Below are 20,834 nucleotides of genomic sequence, written 5' to 3'. Positions count from 1 at the left end.
CCAGAAATTGAGAGAAAATCTCAAAGCAAGGGAAGCACATGGAGATAAAATGTCTTACTGTCCAGATCTTACAGAAGCTTTCTATGTATGGTCCAAACTTTCCCAAGGGAGATCTGAAGACCAAGCTTTCGTGGATTGAGATCTCTCATAGAATCCAGGGTGTAGAACTCAGCAAAGTCCAGGTAGGAAAAGAAAATACCTTAAAATGAAAAGTGCTGTAAGCCCAATTATCCTTGCTTAGCACTAAAGTACTAAACTGGAGGTGTTGCACCCTTGTGAAAACATGCCCTTAAACTGAATTGATTCCAAATGTGTAAGAATTAAACAGAGGGAATCTTGCATCCAAGGCACTGCACAATGCAAAAGACCATTGTGACATTACACGCCTGTCCATACTGAGTTTAAGGTGGATTCCTGCAATGAGCAGGGGGTTGGATTCAATGGCCTTACAGGCCTACTATCCTATGATTCTATCACTGTATTCTTGTTGAAAGACCTGTGGTTTGGTGGATTTGCCTATGTGTGATGATTGGCTGAGCATATGGAGAGGGTGCGAAATGTATGCTAAATAGCCTGGGTGCTACGCCTGTAGCAGGCAAACAGGGACAAGGCTACAGATGCTTTTTTAAATTTAATTTTTATTACGTTGGTTTTTTTTAATACATAACAACCCTTCCCCAACCAAATACAAACCAAAACAAAAAAAAGAGGTCAATTGTAAATGGAACGAAGAGCATTTAAATAACACAAAAAGGGGGGGGGGGGTCAGCAGTCCCAATATCATATTCCTGCATCAGCCAAAATGATTGATATACACCCAGAAGTCTTTTATACAGGTCTTCTTGAGCTGTAAACCTAATAAAGCAAGACCAATCAGTCGAAAACGTGTCCTTGTATTTTTGTCCTCTACCCAGGCGTAAATTATTTGTCAATTTTTCAGTTAGAGCAATTCTCAGAACTGCTTTAAGCCAATTACCCCAACATTAAAATCACTCCACTGGCTGCCAATTAGTTTTCGGGCAAAGTACAAAGTGTTGGTCATTAACTTTAAAGCCCTAAATGGTTTGGGTCCAGGTTACCTGCAGGATCGCCTTCTCCCATACAGTCCACCCCGCACACTCAGGTCCTCTGGGGGGAACCTACTTCAGTCAGCCAGGACTAGGCTGACATCAGTTTCCCAGAGGACCTTTTTTTCTGTCACCCCCGGATTAGGCCATTGGTACCACTCGGGGGGATGGGTTCTAATATGATTTTTTTGCACGGTATGGATGCCTAGAGATGGAAAATATGTGATAGCAAGTCATAACTCTTTTCCTTTTGACTGATATTGGATTAACAACTATAGGCGAAAAAATGGTTTTCATATTTTTAATAGCATACAAATTCATAATATTTTGAAAAATAAATCTAATTCCACCATATTGATTAAATTCAATAGTATTTAGAAATAATTATGATTAATTGGAATAATATAGTCCTTATAATAGAACTTTATTGCATTCTTTACATATATAGATTATATGCATAATTTTCACTGACAATTTCTAATAGTAGTAGTTGTTACATCTTACATAGGCAACATATGTTATGATTGAACATAAACACAATTTTATCATTCACTTTCGTCATAATCATCTTCTTCTGAATAGGCATCATCACTCCCTGTTTCTGTTTGATTTTCACAGCCGGGAAGTCTGCACATGGCAGTGCACTTGAGGTCATTTAGACAGCAGACACATGTTAGCAGTTTGCAGTTCCAAGCTAGTAGATCTAACACAGCCTGTGGTGCTGGCTGCACCTCCATCCAGTCCACTACCAGTTGCTCTGCTCCAACTTCTACCCTCTCCCAATCGGACTAGGTGTCTGTGGATCATTCAGAAGACATCTCTTGCTTATAGCTGCTTGATAATTTGCACGTTCGGCAGGTTTCTTCAGACAGTCCCTGCAAGGTGGAAGTCGGTGACTGTCTACCTCACCCTTCTTTGCGCAAAATAGGTGATATCTCAAGTCATTCACGTGATGTACCGAAGATTTTGGTGCATACACTAAGCACGGGAATTATTCCAATTTGTCCATTAGTTCTTCAGAGAGATCCCATTCGTCTCCGAGCTGCGAAAATGTTTCCTGTGTATGTCTGTTGGCAGACAGGATTTTGAATGCACTTACTTTTACTTTTCCTGCAAATGCGCTTACTGTGTCACATCCGGTAAACGTATGGAGACCTATCATAGCTCGACAAACATTTTCACCAAGAGTTGAAGCTATTTTCCCAATGTCAAGGATTCGCATACGTATTTTAGTACCACATTTCAGAAAAAAATTAGCCATGATTGTCATGGAATCCCAAACACATAATAAACACATCGGTGTCATCTGAGCTTATCATTACTGCCTCACAGCCCTCATTAGCAGCGTGTGCAGCATGCAGCAAACAACCATCTGCTTCTTCATGTGTACTGTTGAGATTGGGCACTTCGTGGCTCCCTTCAGATGTGATTTTGTAGCATTTATCTTCACAGTTCACAAACAGTGTTTTATTCTCAAGTATTACAAAATACTCTGGTTTCCTCCATTCGTTAACACAAAATGTGATGAGATTTTGTTTTATTACCTATGTGGCTTAGGAATTTCCTCCACTGTCTGACAATCTGGGAAGATGAGATGCTCTGTAACTGGTCCCCGAGTTCTTCCCCTCTGATTGTCCTTTCGCTGTTCTTTGTAGACACAAACACAACATCAATTCTTTGACTCCTATTTCCTTCGCGCAAAGCCATGGACAAGACAGACATCACTAACTCTTGCTGCACTTCCTGTGGTAAAATACTTCGGGAACCGTGTTGCTTTCCACATTTCTCGCAATGCCTAACAGTGGAATGTGATTCCTTACTTGAGCTGCCCCTAACAGAGTTTTCCACGATGAGTAGTCCTGTGGGCTTGTCAGCGTATCTCCAGGTTGGACATTTGACCACTGGGGATCAGAGGGACAGGATGTGCTTGTTTCAGTCTTCTTCACGATGCTGCATGGTCATTCACCACTGGCTCTGAACAGAAAAAAACCCAATGCTTAAATCATTTATATATTTTAAATGGTGTAATTATTATAATCATCATTATTATAATAATTATTAATTTACATAATCAGAATTACTGTAATTGTTATGTTTAATAAAAGTCACAATATTAAACATTATAAAAAAAATTCCATTTACATCAAGGTTTCTTGGGAGTGGAATGGTAACACACAAAAGGCAAAGAGTTATGACTTGCTATCACATATTTTCCATCTTTAGGCATCCATACCTTGCCAAAAAATCATATTCGAACCCATCCCAAGTGGTACCGATAACATGGTTGGAGTATTATGTTGATAGAGCCATTTAAGAGTTGCTTGTTTATTCAACAACTTATTTGTTGTAAATAATAAAGCTTCGTTTATAACATCCGACACCTCCTGCTTGTGACTGCATAAGGGAGGTAATGAAGACAGAATGCAAGGTGAAAGCACAGAGAGAGGACCGAGTAAGGGTTGAGCCCAAGAGACCCTCTGAGGGCAGCAAAACCAAGTGTGAGAAAAGGTGGGTCCTGCTTGGGGGTTCGAAAGGCCTTAGAGGAGGGGAATTCTCATTAGGGCAGGAACACCAGACATCCCTGGAAATAGCCGACACCTAACTAACATAAATTCTTTCAAAGTCAGCAAAAAACCAAAAAATTCAAATTTGAGATCACCAGCCAAATATGGCAGTGCACAAGGGACTCAGTAGGGAGGCTGAACACTACATATTGAATAGAACTTATCAACTGAAACTCCATGAGAAGCTGCCATCTATTGTCACTTAGCAGATGCCTGTCTCTCTGCCCCCGCACTGCAACAGCAGCCATTCTGTGAGTAGCCATGCCCATGATGGCAATTCTGTCACTGGTGCCAATGGATTCCAAATGCACCTACAGGCCAAAGAAGGTTGGGACCCCTGCAATATGCCACGCTCCCTGTTTGGTATTACCTTACTATAGTTGGAAAGTGCAGTCTCGAGAGAAAACAGCTATCGCCTGCTTTCTGGAAAGAAAAAAAAGGGAACAGCATTGAGTTCCAACCACACATCTTAAATTTTCTAAACAAACAGGAAAAATTACCTTTTATTCCCTAGAAGCAACTCTTAAGCCTCAGCTCATGCTCGTAATCAGAAACTGAAACCAGTTTTCATACGAGGTGTCAGAAAATTAAGAGAGCTCATCACTGGCTGGTGTATGCAGTTCCACAGGCCTAGGAAAGTTCCCGCCCTTATTTTACAAAGTCACATCTTAGGCTCACCTCTACAAACCTTTCAGATCACTCAGTAACACGAAGCATATCTGTAAAGCGGGAGGGGAAGGCAAGCTGTCAACATTCAGAAAAACAAGTTTGTCACAAATAGCTTTAAGCAGGGCCAGAAACCTGGAGGTTGTTGCCAAGTGATGCAGAAGCAACCAGAAAAGTTTCAACAAGCTGTACATTCCCTTCTCTCAAAGATACAGGAACCACTTCAGGGTTTAAATCGTGTGAAGAATAAATCAAGCCATAAATCTAGCCGGCATTTCATTCCGGGACCCCAGCAATATGCCATGCTCCCTCTGCTTAATATTACCTCACTACAGTTGGAAACTGCAGTCTCAAGAGAAAACAGCTATCATCTGCCTTTTGGTTAAAAAACAGATAAGAGAGCTATCAGTACGTGTACTGCACGCTCAGTCCTTCAGCCACCCTCCTCTAGTCCTTCATGCCTCTCTAGCCCTTCACTGCACGCTCAGTCCTTCAGCCACTCCCCTCTAGCCCTTCATGCCTCTCCTCTAGCCCTTCACTGCACGCTCAGTCCTTCAGCCACTCTCCTCTAGCCCTTCATGCCTCTCCTCTAGCCCTTCACTGCACGCTCAGTCCTTCAGCCACTCTCCTCTAGCCCTTCATGCCTCTCCTCTAGCCCTTCACTGCACGCTCAGTCCTTCAGCCACCCTCCTCTAGCCCTTCATGCCTCTCCTCTAGCCCTTCACTGCACGCTCAGTCCTTCAGCCACTCTCCTCTAGCCCTTCATGCCTCTCCTCTAGCCCTTCACTGCACGCTCAGTCCTTCAGCCACCCTCCTCTAGCCCTTCATGCCTCTCCTCTAGCCCTTCACTGCACGCTCAGTCGTTCAGCCACTCTCCTCTAGCCCTTCACTGCACGCTCAGTCCTTCAGCCACTCTCCTCTAGCCCTTCACTGCACGCTCAGTCCTTCAGCCACTCTCCTCTAGCCCTTCATGCCTCTCCTCTAGCCCTTCACTGCACGCTCAGTCCTTCAGCCACTCTCCACTAGCCCTTCATGCCTCTCCTCTAGCCCTTCACTGCACGCTCAGTCCTTCAGCCACTCTCCTCTAGCCCTTCACTGCACGCTCAGTCCTTCAGCCACTCTCCTCTAGCCCTTCACTGCACGCTCAGTCCTTCAGCCACTCTCCACTAGCCCTTCATGCCTCTCCTCTAGCCCTTCACTGCACGCTCAGTCCTTCAGCCACTCTCCTCTAGCCCTTCATGCCTCTCCTCTAGCCCTTCACTGCACGCTCAGTCCTTCAGCCACTCTCCTCTAGCCCTTCATGCCTCTCCTCTAGCCCTTCACTGCACGCTCAGTCCTTCAGCCACTCTCCTCTAGCCCTTCATGCCTCTCCTCTAGCCCTTCACTGCACGCTCAGTCCTTCAGCCACTCTCCTCTAGCCCTTCATGCCTCTCCTCTAGCTCTTCACTGCACACTCAGTCCTTCAGCCACCCTCCTCTAGCCCTTCACTGCACGCTCAGTCCTTCAGCCACTCTCCACTAGCCCTTCATGCCTCTCCTCTAGCCCTTCACTGCACGCTCAGTCCTTCAGCCACTCTCCTCTAGCCCTTCATGCCTCTCCTCTAGCCCTTCACTGCACGCTCAGTCCTTCAGCCACTCTCCTCTAGCCCTTCATGCCTCTCCTCTAGCCCTTCACTGCACGCTCAGTCCTTCAGCCACTCTCCTCTAGCCCTTCATGCCTCTCCTCTAGCCCTTCACTGCACGCTCAGTCCTTCAGCCACTCTCCTCTAGCCCTTCATGCCTCTCCTCTAGCCCTTCACTGCACGCTCAGTCCTTCAGCCACCCTCCTCTAGCCCTTCATGCCTCCCCTCTAGCATTTCACTGCACGCTCAGTCCTTCAGCCACTCTCCTCTAGCCCTTCACTGCACGCTCAGTCCTTCAGCCACTCTCCTCTAGCCCTTCACTGCACGCTCAGTCCTTCAGCCACTCTCCTCTAGCCCTTCACTGCACGCTCAGTCCTTCAGCCACTCTCCACTAGCCCTTCATGCCTCTCCTCTAGCCCTTCACTGCACGCTCAGTCCTTCAGCCACTCTCCTCTAGCCCTTCATGCCTCTCCTCTAGCCCTTCACTGCACGCTCAGTCCTTCAGCCACTCTCCTCTAGCCCTTCATGCCTCTCCTCTAGCCCTTCACTGCACGCTCAGTCCTTCAGCCACTCTCCTCTAGCCCTTCATGCCTCTCCTCTAGCTCTTCACTGCACACTCAGTCCTTCAGCCACCCTCCTCTAGCCCTTCACTGCACGCTCAGTCCTTCAGCCACTCTCCACTAGCCCTTCATGCCTCTCCTCTAGCCCTTCACTGCACGCTCAGTCCTTCAGCCACTCTCCTCTAGCCCTTCATGCCTCTCCTCTAGCCCTTCACTGCACGCTCAGTCCTTCAGCCACTCTCCTCTAGCCCTTCATGCCTCTCCTCTAGCCCTTCACTGCACGCTCAGTCCTTCAGCCACTCTCCTCTAGCCCTTCATGCCTCTCCTCTAGCCCTTCACTGCACGCTCAGTCCTTCAGCCACTCTCCTCTAGCCCTTCACTGCACGCTCAGTCCTTCAGCCACCCTCCTCTAGCCCTTCATGCCTCTCCTCTAGCCCTTCACTGCACGCTCAGTCCTTCAGCCACTCTCCTCTAGCCCTTCATGCCTCTCCTCTAGCCCTTCACTGCACGCTCAGTCCTTCAGCCACTCTCCTCTAGCCCTTCATGCCTCTCCTCTAGCCCTTCACTGCACGCTCAGTCCTTCAGCCACCCTCCTCTAGCCCTTCATGCCTCTCCTCTAGCCCTTCACTGCACGCTCAGTCCTTCAGCCACTCTCCTCTAGCCCTTCACTGCACGCTCAGTCCTTCAGCCACTCTCCTCTAGCCCTTCATGCCTCTCCTCTAGCCCTTCACTGCACGCTCAGTCCTTCAGCCACTCTCCTCTAGCCCTTCACTGCACTCTCAGTCCTTCAGACACTCTCCTCTAGCCCTTCATGCCTCTCCTCTAGGCCTTCACTGCACGCTCAGTCCTTCAGCCACTCTCCTCTAGCCCTTCATGCCTCTCCTCTAGCCCTTCACTGCACGCTCAGTCCTTCAGCCACTCTCCTCTAGCCCTTCATGCCTCTCCTCTAGCCCTTCACTGCACGCTCAGTCCTTCAGCCACCCTCCTCTAGCCCTTCATGCCTCTCCTCTAGCCCTTCACTGCACGCTCAGTCCTTCAGCCACTCTCCTCTAGCCCTTCATGCCTCTCCTCTAGCCCTTCACTGCACGCTCAGTCCTTCAGCCACTCTCCTCTAGCCCTTCATGCCTCTCCTCTAGCCCTTCACTGCACGCTCAGTCCTTCAGCCACTCTCCTCTAGCCCTTCATGCCTCTCCTCTAGCCCTTCACTGCACGCTCAGTCCTTCAGCCACCCTCCTCTAGCCCTTCATGCCTCTCCTCTAGCCCTTCACTGCACGCTCAGTCCTTCAGCCACTCTCCACTAGCCCTTCATGCCTCTCCTCTAGCCCTTCACTGCACGCTCAGTCCTTCAGCCACTCTCCTCTAGCCCTTCACTGCACGCTCAGTCCTTCAGCCACTCTCCTCTAGCCCTTCATGCCTCTCCTCTAGCCCTTCACTGCACGCTCAGTCCTTCAGCCACTCTCCTCTAGCCCTTCATGCCTCTCCTCTAGCCCTTCACTGCACGCTCAGTCCTTCAGCCACTCTCCTCTAGCCCTTCACTGCACGCTCAGTCCTTCAGCCACCCTCCTCTAGCCCTTCATGCCTCTCCTCTAGCCCTTCACTGCACGCTCAGTCCTTCAGCCACTCTCCTCTAGCCCTTCATGCCTCTCCTCTAGCCCTTCACTGCACGCTCAGTCCTTCAGCCACTCTCCTCTAGCCCTTCATGCCTCTCCTCTAGCCCTTCACTGCACGCTCAGTCCTTCAGCCACCCTCCTCTAGCCCTTCATGCCTCTCCTCTAGCCCTTCACTGCACGCTCAGTCCTTCAGCCACTCTCCTCTAGCCCTTCACTGCACGCTCAGTCCTTCAGCCACTCTCCTCTAGCCCTTCATGCCTCTCCTCTAGCCCTTCACTGCACGCTCAGTCCTTCAGCCACTCTCCTCTAGCCCTTCACTGCACTCTCAGTCCTTCAGACACTCTCCTCTAGCCCTTCATGCCTCTCCTCTAGGCCTTCACTGCACGCTCAGTCCTTCAGCCACTCTCCTCTAGCCCTTCATGCCTCTCCTCTAGCCCTTCACTGCACGCTCAGTCCTTCAGCCACTCTCCTCTAGCCCTTCATGCCTCTCCTCTAGCCCTTCACTGCACGCTCAGTCCTTCAGCCACTCTCCTCTAGCCCTTCATGCCTCTCCTCTAGCCCTTCACTGCACGCTCAGTCCTTCAGCCACCCTCCTCTAGCCCTTCATGCCTCTCCTCTAGCCCTTCACTGCACGCTCAGTCCTTCAGCCACTCTCCTCTAGCCCTTCATGCCTCTCCTCTAGCCCTTCACTGCACGCTCAGTCCTTCAGCCACTCTCCTCTAGCCCTTCACTGCACGCTCAGTCCTTCAGCCACTCTCCTCTAGCCCTTCACTGCACGCTCAGTCCTTCAGCCACTCTCCACTAGCCCTTCATGCCTCTCCTCTAGCCCTTCACTGCACGCTCAGTCCTTCAGCCACTCTCCTCTAGCCCTTCATGCCTCTCCTCTAGCCCTTCACTGCACGCTCAGTCCTTCAGCCACTCTCCTCTAGCCCTTCACTGCACGCTCAGTCCTTCAGCCACTCTCCTCTAGCCCTTCATGCCTCTCCTCTAGCTCTTCACTGCACACTCAGTCCTTCAGCCACCCTCCTCTAGCCCTTCACTGCACGCTCAGTCCTTCAGCCACTCTCCACTAGCCCTTCATGCCTCTCCTCTAGCCCTTCACTGCACGCTCAGTCCTTCAGCCACTCTCCTCTAGCCCTTCATGCCTCTCCTCTAGCCCTTCACTGCACGCTCAGTCCTTCAGCCACTCTCCTCTAGCCCTTCATGCCTCTCCTCTAGCCCTTCACTGCACGCTCAGTCCTTCAGCCACCCTCCTCTAGCCCTTCATGCCTCTCCTCTAGCCCTTCACTGCACGCTCAGTCCTTCAGCCACCCTCCTCTAGCCCTTCATGCCTCTCCTCTAGCCCTTCACTGCACGCTCAGTCCTTCAGCCACTCTCCTCTAGCCCTTCATGCCTCTCCTCTAGCCCTTCACTGCACGCTCAGTCCTTCAGCCACTCTCCTCTAGCCCTTCATGCCTCTCCTCTAGCCCTTCACTGCACGCTCAGTCCTTCAGCCACCCTCCTCTAGCCCTTCATGCCTCTCCTCTAGCCCTTCACTGCACGCTCAGTCCTTCAGCCACCCTCCTCTAGCCCTTCATGCCTCTCCTCTAGCCCTTCACTGCACGCTCAGTCCTTCAGCCACTCTCCTCTAGCCCTTCATGCCTCTCCTCTAGCCCTTCACTGCACGCTCAGTCCTTCAGCCACTCTCCTCTAGCCCTTCATGCCTCTCCTCTAGCCCTTCACTGCACGCTCAGTCCTTCAGCCACCCTCCTCTAGCCCTTCATGCCTCTCCTCTAGCCCTTCACTGCACGCTCAGTCCTTCAGCCACCCTCCTCTAGCCCTTCATGCCTCCCCTCTAGCCCTTCACTGCACGCTCAGTCGTTCAGCCACTCTCCTCTAGCCCTTCACTGCACGCTCAGTCCTTCAGCCACTCTCCTCTAGCCCTTCACTGCTCGCTCAGTCCTTCAGCCACTCTCCTCTAGCCCTTCATGCCTCTCCTCTAGCCCTTCACTGCACGCTCAGTCCTTCAGCCACTCTCCACTAGCCCTTCATGCCTCTCCTCTAGCCCTTCACTGCACGCTCAGTCCTTCAGCCACTCTCCTCTAGCCCTTCACTGCACGCTCAGTCCTTCAGCCACTCTCCTCTAGCCCTTCACTGCACGCTCAGTCCTTCAGCCACTCTCCTCTAGCCCTTCACTGCTCGCTCAGTCCTTCAGCCACTCTCCTCTAGCCCTTCATGCCTCTCCTCTAGCCCTTCACTGCACGCTCAGTCCTTCAGCCACTCTCCACTAGCCCTTCATGCCTCTCCTCTAGCCCTTCACTGCACGCTCAGTCCTTCAGCCACTCTCCTCTAGCCCTTCACTGCACGCTCAGTCCTTCAGCCACTCTCCTCTAGCCCTTCACTGCACGCTCAGTCCTTCAGCCACTCTCCTCTAGCCCTTCATGCCTCTCCTCTAGCCCTTCACTGCACGCTCAGTCCTTCAGCCACTCTCCTCTAGCCCTTCATGCCTCTCCTCTAGCCCTTCACTGCACGCTCAGTCCTTCAGCCACTCTCCTCTAGCCCTTCACTGCACGCTCAGTCCTTCAGCCACCCTCCTCTAGCCCTTCATGCCTCTCCTCTAGCCCTTCACTGCACGCTCAGTCCTTCAGCCACTCTCCTCTAGCCCTTCATGCCTCTCCTCTAGCCCTTCACTGCACGCTCAGTCCTTCAGCCACTCTCCTCTAGCCCTTCATGCCTCTCCTCTAGCCCTTCACTGCACGCTCAGTCCTTCAGCCACCCTCCTCTAGCCCTTCATGCCTCTCCTCTAGCCCTTCACTGCACGCTCAGTCCTTCAGCCACTCTCCTCTAGCCCTTCACTGCACGCTCAGTCCTTCAGCCACTCTCCTCTAGCCCTTCATGCCTCTCCTCTAGCCCTTCACTGCACGCTCAGTCCTTCAGCCACTCTCCTCTAGCCCTTCACTGCACTCTCAGTCCTTCAGACACTCTCCTCTAGCCCTTCATGCCTCTCCTCTAGCCCTTCACTGCACGCTCAGTCCTTCAGCCACTCTCCTCTAGCCCTTCACTGCACGCTCAGTCCTTCAGCCACTCTCCTCTAGCCCTTCACTGCTCGCTCAGTCCTTCAGCCACTCTCCTCTAGCCCTTCATGCCTCTCCTCTAGCCCTTCACTGCACGCTCAGTCCTTCAGCCACTCTCCACTAGCCCTTCATGCCTCTCCTCTAGCCCTTCACTGCACGCTCAGTCCTTCAGCCACTCTCCTCTAGCCCTTCACTGCACGCTCAGTCCTTCAGCCACTCTCCTCTAGCCCTTCACTGCACGCTCAGTCCTTCAGCCACTCTCCTCTAGCCCTTCATGCCTCTCCTCTAGCCCTTCACTGCACGCTCAGTCCTTCAGCCACTCTCCTCTAGCCCTTCATGCCTCTCCTCTAGCCCTTCACTGCACGCTCAGTCCTTCAGCCACTCTCCTCTAGCCCTTCACTGCACGCTCAGTCCTTCAGCCACCCTCCTCTAGCCCTTCATGCCTCTCCTCTAGCCCTTCACTGCACGCTCAGTCCTTCAGCCACTCTCCTCTAGCCCTTCATGCCTCTCCTCTAGCCCTTCACTGCACGCTCAGTCCTTCAGCCACTCTCCTCTAGCCCTTCATGCCTCTCCTCTAGCCCTTCACTGCACGCTCAGTCCTTCAGCCACCCTCCTCTAGCCCTTCATGCCTCTCCTCTAGCCCTTCACTGCACGCTCAGTCCTTCAGCCACTCTCCTCTAGCCCTTCACTGCACGCTCAGTCCTTCAGCCACTCTCCTCTAGCCCTTCATGCCTCTCCTCTAGCCCTTCACTGCACGCTCAGTCCTTCAGCCACTCTCCTCTAGCCCTTCACTGCACTCTCAGTCCTTCAGACACTCTCCTCTAGCCCTTCATGCCTCTCCTCTAGGCCTTCACTGCACGCTCAGTCCTTCAGCCACTCTCCTCTAGCCCTTCATGCCTCTCCTCTAGCCCTTCACTGCACGCTCAGTCCTTCAGCCACTCTCCTCTAGCCCTTCATGCCTCTCCTCTAGCCCTTCACTGCACGCTCAGTCCTTCAGCCACTCTCCTCTAGCCCTTCATGCCTCTCCTCTAGCCCTTCACTGCACGCTCAGTCCTTCAGCCACCCTCCTCTAGCCCTTCATGCCTCTCCTCTAGCCCTTCACTGCACGCTCAGTCCTTCAGCCACTCTCCTCTAGCCCTTCATGCCTCTCCTCTAGCCCTTCACTGCACGCTCAGTCCTTCAGCCACCCTCCTCTAGCCCTTCATGCCTCCCCTCTAGCCCTTCACTGCACGCTCAGTCGTTCAGCCACTCTCCTCTAGCCCTTCACTGCACGCTCAGTCCTTCAGCCACTCTCCTCTAGCCCTTCATGCCTCTCCTCTAGCCCTTCACTGCACGCTCAGTCCTTCAGCCACTCTCCTCTAGCCCTTCATGCGTCTCCTCTAGCCCTTCACTGCACGCTCAGTCCTTCAGGCACTCTCCTCTAGCCCTTCACTGCACGTTCAGTCCTTCAGCCACTCTCCTCTAGCCCTTCATGCCTCTCCTCTAGCTCTTCACTGCACACTCAGTCCTTCAGCCACCCTTCTCTAGCCCTTCACTGCACGCTCAGTCCTTCAGCCACTCTCCTCTAGCCCTTCATGCCTCTCCTCTAGCCCTTCACTGCACGCTCAGTCCTTCAGCCACTCTCCTCTAGCCCTTCACTGCACTCTCAGTCCTTCAGCCACTCTCCTCTAGCCCTTCATGCCTCTCCTCTAGGCCTTCACTGCACGCTCAGTCCTTCAGCCACTCTCCTCTAGCCCTTCATGCCTCTCCTCTAGCCCTTCACTGCACGCTCAGTCCTTCAGCCACTCTCCTCTAGCCCTTCATGCCTCTCCTCTAGCCCTTCACTGCACACTCAGTCCTTCAGCCACTCTCCTACTTGGATGGTAGGTAATTTCTAACATTAAAATATAATTCTAAATATTTAACAGCAACAAATACCAACAACCCTTTTCAATTAAAAGTCAGAGAACGTATTTTTGAGCAATATTTAGATGGGGAGAGAAGTCTCTGTTGCCAGCAATTCAAACCCTACGTCTCCTGCCACTGAAATTTGAAACTCCTATTTGTTTTGATGGATCTACTCTAAGTAGGATTTCTGTTGGATTTTACTCATAGTTTTTGTTAAGTTAGAATACAGTCTGACCTATTTACCCTAACCATACAGGTACTCTTGTGACTGCACAACACACCTGTGACAAATCAAGGTCATGTCAAATTTTGGTCTGCATGACAATTTAACCCAAATTTCATGCTTCTATTCCAAAGCAACTGTTTCCCCACATTACTGGACCAGCTATTTAGCCTTACCATAGGAGTGTGTAGCAAGCCTTCATTTACTTTCTTGATTAATAAAGGTTAATTTCTAAGAAAACTTGTCATCTTCTGTTCCCGTCTGCTTCCTGAAAAGGAAAAAAAGGGAACAGCATTGAGTGCCAACCACACATCTTAAATTTTCTAAACAAACAGGAAAAATTACCTATTATTCCCTGGAAGCAACTCTTAAGCCTCAGCTCATGCTCGTAATCAGAAACTGAAACCAGTTTTCATACGAGGTGTCAGAAAATTAAGAGAGCTCATCACTGGCTGGTATATACATTTTGATGGATCTACACTTTGTAGGATTTCTGTTGGATTTTACTCATGTTTTTTGTTAACAGCTATTTAGCCTTACCATAGGAGTGTGTAGCAAGCCTTCATTTTACTTTCTTGATTAATAAAGGTTAATTTCTAAGAAAACTTGTCATCTTCTGTTTCCGTCTGCTTCCTGAAAAGGAAAAAAAGGGAACAGCATTGAGTGCCAACCACACATCTTAAATTTACTAAACAAACAGGAAAAATTACCTATTATTCCCTGGAAGCAACTCTTAAGCCTCAGCTCATGCTCGTAATCAGAAACTGAAACCAGTTTTCATACGAGGTGTCAGAAAATTAAGAGAGCTCATCACTGGCTGATATATGCAGTTCCACAGGCCTAGGAAAGTCCCAACCCTTATTTTACAAAGTCACATCTTAAGCTCACCTCTACAAACCTTTCAGATCACTCAGTAACACGAAACATGTCTGTAAAGGGGGGGGGGAGTGAGTTCACAGCTTCCTTCCTGTCTTCGAAGACATCCTGGATCACTGCAGAAAGACCCAACTGGTATAGTGGCTAAAGTGCTGGACTGGAAATTGGGAGATCCGGGGCTCTAGTCCCCACTTGGCCTTGGAAACCCACTGGGTGAGAGTCACAGACTTTCAGCCCAACCTATCTCACAGGGTTCATAATAAAAAATTATTTCTTACCCGTGTCTCCGATTGGATCGAGGTGGGGAACAACAGCAAGCATAAAATACTAATTAAAATCATAGTATACACTGTTAAAAAACATCCTAAAAGCATACTAAAATTCTATTGGATAGGCCTGCCGGAAGAGATTAGTTTTGATAGCTTTTTTTAATGCTATCAAGGGTTGTTGTGAGGATTAAATAGAGAGGAAGATTATGCATGCCGCCTTGGGTTCTTTGGAGGAAAAAAGGTGGGATATAAATGCAATAATAAAATAAACAAACTATCTTAATTCAGTTTTATGTATTTTGTATTTACTGTTGTTCCCTGCCTCGATCAAGATGGAGAGGCGGGTAAGATGATGATGATGATTCACACAGCACCCTGGATGGGGATGACCCTCAGTTGAGGTACAACTCCCATCATCCCCAGCCAGCCTGGCTGGAGTGATGGGAATTTTGTGATGCCACTTTCTCCGCTGTGGCACCCCGGTTGTGGAATGAGCTCCCCAGAGAGGTCTGCCTGGCGCCTACGCTGCACTGCTTTCGTTGCCAGCTGAAGACCTTTTTATTCTCTCCGTATTTTAACACTTAATTTTAACTTAAATTTAAATTTTGCTGTTCTAACTCTATATTTTAATCTTTTATCAATTTTGCTGCGTGGTTTTATCCTGGTTGTGCTTTTTATACTGTATTTTGTATTTGTGCTTTTAACCTGTTGGTTGTTTTATTGTGCTTTTAATTTTTGTGAACCACCCAGAGAGCTTCGGCTATTGGGCGGTATAAAAATGTAATAAATAAATAAATAAATTGTCCTCCAGGTGCGTGTGGCTGTCCAGCCGAGTCAATTCTGAGATGGAGAAGCGGGCAGGATTCCCAAAACGCGTCCACGTGATGCCTTTTGCCTCAGGCCCACACAAGCGAGGAGGGTGCGGGCCCCGCTCTGTGGGTTACAGCAGCTGTTTTACACCCACTTGGTCCTTCCAGGCGCCTCTTTCCGAGGCAGGGCCGCGCGCCACGTTGATGCTGCTGCTGCGTGTTGCAGCGCCCTTTTTTTTATTTGTTAGCGTCGCACTTTTGCACGGCTTTTATTGAGAGGTAAAGCAAGAGTTACTTTATAGTTTTTAAATTTTTTGTATACTTTTAATGTTTACTATTTTTAATTGTTGTAAACCGCCCAGAGAGCTTCGGCTGTGGGGCGGTATATAAATGTAATAAATAAATAGCTGACTGACATCTATGCAGCTGAAGGACTTTGGACCTTTGGCCCACAGGGCTACACCGGGGGAGGGGGAGGGGAGGCCTTGAAGCCACGCGGGCGGCGGCGGGGGGGCCCAGGACCCCGCCGCGCCCGCGCTGAGAGAAGCCGCAAAGCCCCAACGGTCGAAGCGGCTCGGCTAATTTATGAATTATGAAGTCATTTCTGGCGCCTCTAATCTTTATTAAGCCTTCCGCCCCGCCCGCCCCCAAATAAAAGAGCCACAGAGGTGAATTCTAGTTAAGGGAACAAGAGCATTCAGATAATAACGCCTCCCGCCCCGCCCCCCGACACACACACGAAAAGGCCCAGCAGCCGCAATACCTCCAAGCATCCGAGGCAGTAAGCCTGAGAGCGCCAGTTGCTGGGGAACATGGGCCGGAAGGTGCCAGTGCTTCTCCCGCCGCGTGCGCCGCTCGGTCTGACCCCGCCTGGCGCCTTTTCTGTTCTTAATATCAGATCCTTACATCGTCCAAAATGTCTGGTGCTTTCCTATTGGCTAGCTCTGGGTCACGAAACTAGCCAACCGCATCATTCCTGTCCCTTTGTGGCCAATTATCTCTCACAACCCTTCTTACGCTCTTTCTATTGGCCGATACCACCCGCCATTCTACGCTACGTCTATTTCGTTTTCTTTCCCCACCTCCCCACCCCACTCTGTCCGGGCTATTTGATTGGATGACCCGGCGCGTCTCGTGGTCAGGGGTGGGCGGAAAACCGGGTCGATGGACGGAGGAGCCAATCAAAAGCAGCACGCCGGAGCGCGTGCTCATGGGAGTTGTAGGCCGGCAATGCCTGAGGGGAATCTTGGGAAAAGCAGAGCCCTGAGCAGCAAAGAACCACCGATCCCGGCGACCCAGGCGGGGATGACGTAGCGCCGTTTCCGGCCTGCCTGCGGGGTGGCTGCGAAGAGGGCCAGGCGCCTGGCGGTGGCGGAACTGGAGTGGAACGGGGAGGTGGGCAGAGTCACCATGTGCCGGGGAGCCGCGCGCGGGCCGGCACCATCGCCTCCTCCTCCGCCTCCTCAGCTGCCCACAGGTGAGCGCGGGACTGAGGGGGCGGGGCCTGCGGGAGGGCGGGGCCTGCGGGGCACCCATGAGGGGGGAGGGGCGGCGTTGCCTTGTGTTCCTCTGAGAGGGAGGCGACGGGGGGGGGGGAGGGGGAAACACGAATAGCGACCATTTCTTTTTAAAATGGTGTCCCTGGGAAACGCGTTATGAAAGACAGGGGCTTCCTCCCCTCACCCCGGGGAAGGCCCCTGCACCCAACTGCCACCCTCACTTCATAAAGGGCTTCAAAGGGGAGGCCCTGGGAGTCGTGCGGGGGGTGGGGGGCATTTGTTTCCTGTCATGGAGCCCGTGGGGTGGCAGCTTCCTTCATTATGTCGATCATTTCATCTTACACACCCTTTCCTTCAGGGAGCTCAAGGCATCACACGCACCCCCACAACAACAACAACAACAACAACCCTGTGGCTGAGTTCGGACGACACGCTAATCAGCGCTTGTTTCCCATTCTGTTCTTGTTAGCCTCCCTCCGCCGCCCCCCCGTTGATTAGCGTGTGTCGTCCGAAGTCAGCCAGTGAGGAAGCGCGTGTGGGACTGGCCCAAGGTCACCCAGTCATTTTCATGGCTGGGAGAGGGGTTTCAGTTTCTGCACACCCAACATTTTGAGCGAATTGTTCCTTCCTCTGAGTCGACCCACAACCCTTAAAATATTAAAGTTAGGGTGACCCTATGAAAAGGAGGACAGGGCCCCTGTATCTTTAACTGTTGCATAGAAAAGGGAGTTTCAGCAGGTGTCATTTGTATATATGGGGAACCTGATGAAATTCCTTCTTCATCACCACAGTTAAAGGTGCAGGAGCTATACTAGAGTGACCAGATTTAAAAGAGGGCAGGGCTCCTGCAGCTTTAACTGTGGTGATGAAGAGGGAATTTCACGAGGTTCCCCATATATACAAATGACACCTGCTGAAATTTCCTTTTCAATACAAGTATTAAAGATACAGGAACCCTGTCCTCCTTTTCATATGGTCACCCTATTAAAGTTTTAAAACCTACAGCATATAAACCGCAATTTATTTATTTATTTGAAGTCTATACCACACGATAACCAAAAGCTCTCTGGGGCAGTTCACAAAAAAATTGCATAGAAAGTTTGAGAATAGGCTGAGGTTGTATATAAACCTGCATACATATGGGCCACCCAATATACAACACAGGGAACTATGATTGAATGATAATTTAAATATATGTGCACATATTCAATTATAAGGAATGTCAACTTTCAAAATGCAAAAAGATCATAAATAAAGCTCGTTGATCACTGTTAGTTAAAACTGCAAACAATACACCAACTGAATCCACACTTTCCTTACCTGCACTAGTAAAGCCAACTTCTTACTGCTCCACAGTAACCCCAGCCAGCTATATCTCTCTTTGTAAACACAGGGGCAAATTTTTCCATCTAGGGCTCATCTCAAAAATCCAAACCCTAGATGGAAAGCTGAAGTCCTATTTGTTTGTGGTTTTAAACAGTAAAATGTAGGAGTTGTATTTGTGAATTTTCTTGTGTTTAAACATGGATGTTCTTTATGATAGAATATATATGTGAATGTATTTAAATTGTTATTCATTTATGTTTTTGTGCTGTATATTGCATAGTATATATGTAGGTTCTTTTTATGTTCTTATGGAGGAAAGGTGGGGTATAAATACTAGGAACAGAGGAGGTTGTCTTATGCTAAGTCAAACCATTGGTTTGGCTAGCTGTGTATTGTGCACTTCAACGATAGGCAAACAGATTGGGCTGTTGGCACATTTGACAATTTGATAAAAGTGTCCTGGGTACTAGCACAAAATGGCTGCCATTGGAGGCCTGGCAAAGAACACATAACTTGCTCAAAAGACTGAGTAAAAGGCAAAGGTGAGGTCTGAGCCCCAACATTTGAAAGCAGTTTTCAGAACCAGCTCAAAACAAATTTTGCAGCAATCTTAACTGCTGGTTGTAAAACAACAATGTGGGAGGGCTCGATCTACTTGTTGACTGGCAGCATGAGTGCTCAAAAACAAGATATAAACGCTGTATATTGCTATTTAAATCATAGTAGTAAGATGTTTCTAGGAGCAAAAAAAAAAGTCTGATGAAATGTTAGGACTGCTGAAGCTGTTCAAATTCATTAAAGGGTACACTGAAGCCCAGGCATCAAGGACCTATTCACTTGCAAACAAATTGCCTAATAAAATATACCCCCTGACACACCCACACCCACACCATAGCAATACCTGTTTTTACCAGTGCCTGGTTTTACATGCATTTATTTTCTCTCTTTTAATATGCTTGTGTTTTGGTGTGGGGAACTAGCCAGCCGCGATATAAAGTATTTTTATACTCTGTATGGAACTTTGCTGCTGTGGTTTTTACAATGGACTTCTTCAGTTTGGGACAAATGCTCTTTGCAAACAAACAGCTGGTTGCTATTTGGTCTTAGGTTGCAAAACCTCAGAAACCTCTTTGGTGTGTTGCTTAAAAATCAGTCATGGGTCCCTGTTGGATGGCTTTTCATTTCTGGCCCAAAGAGCCCTTCTATGAGTAGGGGAAGACTTCCCTTTCTAGGCTGAATTCTATTGGGAATGGATCAAATGAAGAACTGAAAGAAGATTGGCTAAGCTTGGAGGGGATTTTCCAGATGTATTTACATATTGCCTACTGCTCTGCATGCCTTTCTATTTACATCACCGAGAGCTGGCTGAAGAGAGGCAGGCATGTCCAAGAGACATTTTGAAAGAGGGGAATGCTTGCATGAGAATGTTTGCTGTGTTCTTCAGTTTTCTGCATGATCATGTTCTCAGTCACCTTGTGAGGTAAAAGATTTCTTCTGTTGGACTATATTGATGGTAAAATATGTGGCAGTGTGTGAACCTATCACAGGTCACTAAACTGGATTTGGGGACAAGCCTGGATCTGAGAGAACTGAAATCATTTGTTCCAATTGATTACTTATGTGAGCTCAAAAGTGTGGCTTGAAGAAATGTGTGTATATATGTGTGTTTCAAACTTACTCATCCTTATAGGCTCTTGAGATAGCTAAATCTTTAGATTCTAGTTTTGTATTGGCTCTGCACAGATCCTTGGTGCCTGAGCAAAACAATGGCCTGGGGTCTCCAGCTTCTGACTGTTGTTCTCTGTTCCCTGCTCTTTCTTCCACTTGGGTTTATTTGAAATCCACAGTGATTGCTCCCGGAGAGATGTATTTTAGCAAATACAAAGGCCTGTGAAACATATTGTTAGCTATTAGATGGCAGCCTTGTTCTGCCTTGGAGGAAGCCACAGTCCTCTGTCAAGGGTTGTTGTGTTTCACCATGGCATTGCTTAACTTCCCTATCTAGTAGACTTTGCGTATATGTTATGGGAAATGTCAGAATGTGTTACAGATTTTTCTGGTGAATGTTGACTGTCTCTAGTTTCAGATACCCATACTGGCATAATTGGCTTCCTTCAGAACTGGGTGAGGAGGGCTAGAGTGTTTAGTGATTCGAAAGTTTTTCTTTCTTTCTGAGGGCATCCTGCGAAGCCATCTGACCCATTCCTGTCAGTGAAGTATTGCAGCCCTTGCTCTCAGGCTAGCTGATGCAAACAAAGGTTAGGCACATGGATTGCACTAAATCTTATTTAAGCACAAAGTTCAAGTGCACATTTGAAAGGTACCTACCATGGTGCTTTTGCTGTCTTTGAATCACAAAAGGAATGGTTTCTGGTGGACTGTGAAATTGATTAATCGCAGATGCTGTGTGGTGGGAGGGATGCCATATGATATGACAAGCTACCACTCAAATCCGTATGACTGCTTCAGGTGCATCCAATATGGATTTAGGCTGCTTCTGGCTTTCTGTTATTCTACAAAGTAGACACGCACCCAAGATCAGCTTCAGATGTTACCTGAGATGGGCACATGGCCAGTATTTCTTGCAGTAGACATATAAAGTGTGAATGACAGGTGCGTGTCCTTGGGCTCCTGGGAAACCTGATTGAGCTAAAGCCCCCTGACACATGTTTACAGCAAAACTGAAACTTGTGAATGGTACAGCACCAGCGTAACACGCACCCATAGCAATAATGGTTTCTATACGACATGTTGGGTACATTCTTAACTGTGATACTCAGGTGCCAGCATCAGTAAAAATGTAA

At 49.3% G+C, this 20,834-nt stretch overlaps 1 protein-coding gene, 1 long non-coding RNA gene and 3 other non-coding genes across 8 annotated transcripts in view; 1 reads left to right on the top strand and 4 right to left on the bottom strand.

Moving 5' to 3' along the window:
* Nucleotides 1-3,145: 3,145 nt before the first annotated feature.
* Nucleotides 3,146-16,060, bottom strand: LOC134410177 (uncharacterized). Of its 3 annotated transcripts, XR_010026246.1 has the most exons (5): nucleotides 15,969-16,060; nucleotides 14,140-14,243; nucleotides 13,792-13,884; nucleotides 13,428-13,519; nucleotides 3,146-4,054 (listed from the first exon to the last, which is right to left on the bottom strand). It is a non-coding gene; the product is annotated as an uncharacterized LOC134410177 (long non-coding RNA). The 3 variants fall into 3 exon arrangements; XR_010026247.1 differs by lacking the exon at nucleotides 13,428-13,519; XR_010026248.1 differs by lacking the exons at nucleotides 3,146-4,054; nucleotides 13,428-13,519 and adding an exon at nucleotides 4,115-4,350.
* Nucleotides 4,157-4,240, bottom strand: LOC134410407 (small nucleolar RNA SNORD60). Its single transcript, XR_010026258.1, has one exon. It is a non-coding gene; the product is annotated as a small nucleolar RNA SNORD60 (small nucleolar RNA).
* On the bottom strand, nucleotides 13,622-13,705 carry LOC134410406 (small nucleolar RNA SNORD60). Its single transcript, XR_010026257.1, has one exon. It is a non-coding gene; the product is annotated as a small nucleolar RNA SNORD60 (small nucleolar RNA).
* On the bottom strand, nucleotides 13,987-14,070 carry LOC134410405 (small nucleolar RNA SNORD60). The gene has a single exon (XR_010026256.1). It is a non-coding gene; the product is annotated as a small nucleolar RNA SNORD60 (small nucleolar RNA).
* A 495-nt stretch (nucleotides 16,061-16,555) lies between the features above and the next one.
* Nucleotides 16,556-20,834, top strand: part of TRAF7 (TNF receptor associated factor 7) — a 41,810-nt gene continuing 37,531 nt past the window's right edge. The window contains exon 1 of one of the 2 annotated variants that reach the window (XM_063143040.1): nucleotides 16,556-16,682. The gene's annotated coding sequence lies outside the window, so the exon portion shown is untranslated. Of the gene's footprint in view, nucleotides 16,683-19,226; nucleotides 19,414-20,834 lie in introns of those variants that run through there. The other variant, XM_063143039.1, reaches the window with a different exon arrangement.

Source organism: Elgaria multicarinata, chromosome 17 (assembly GCF_023053635.1).
Source record: "Elgaria multicarinata webbii isolate HBS135686 ecotype San Diego chromosome 17, rElgMul1.1.pri, whole genome shotgun sequence".
Taxonomy (NCBI): Eukaryota; Metazoa; Chordata; class Lepidosauria; order Squamata; family Anguidae; genus Elgaria; species Elgaria multicarinata.
The sequence above is the reverse complement of the archived record's forward strand: the minus strand, read 5'-3'. Positions and strand labels throughout refer to the sequence as shown.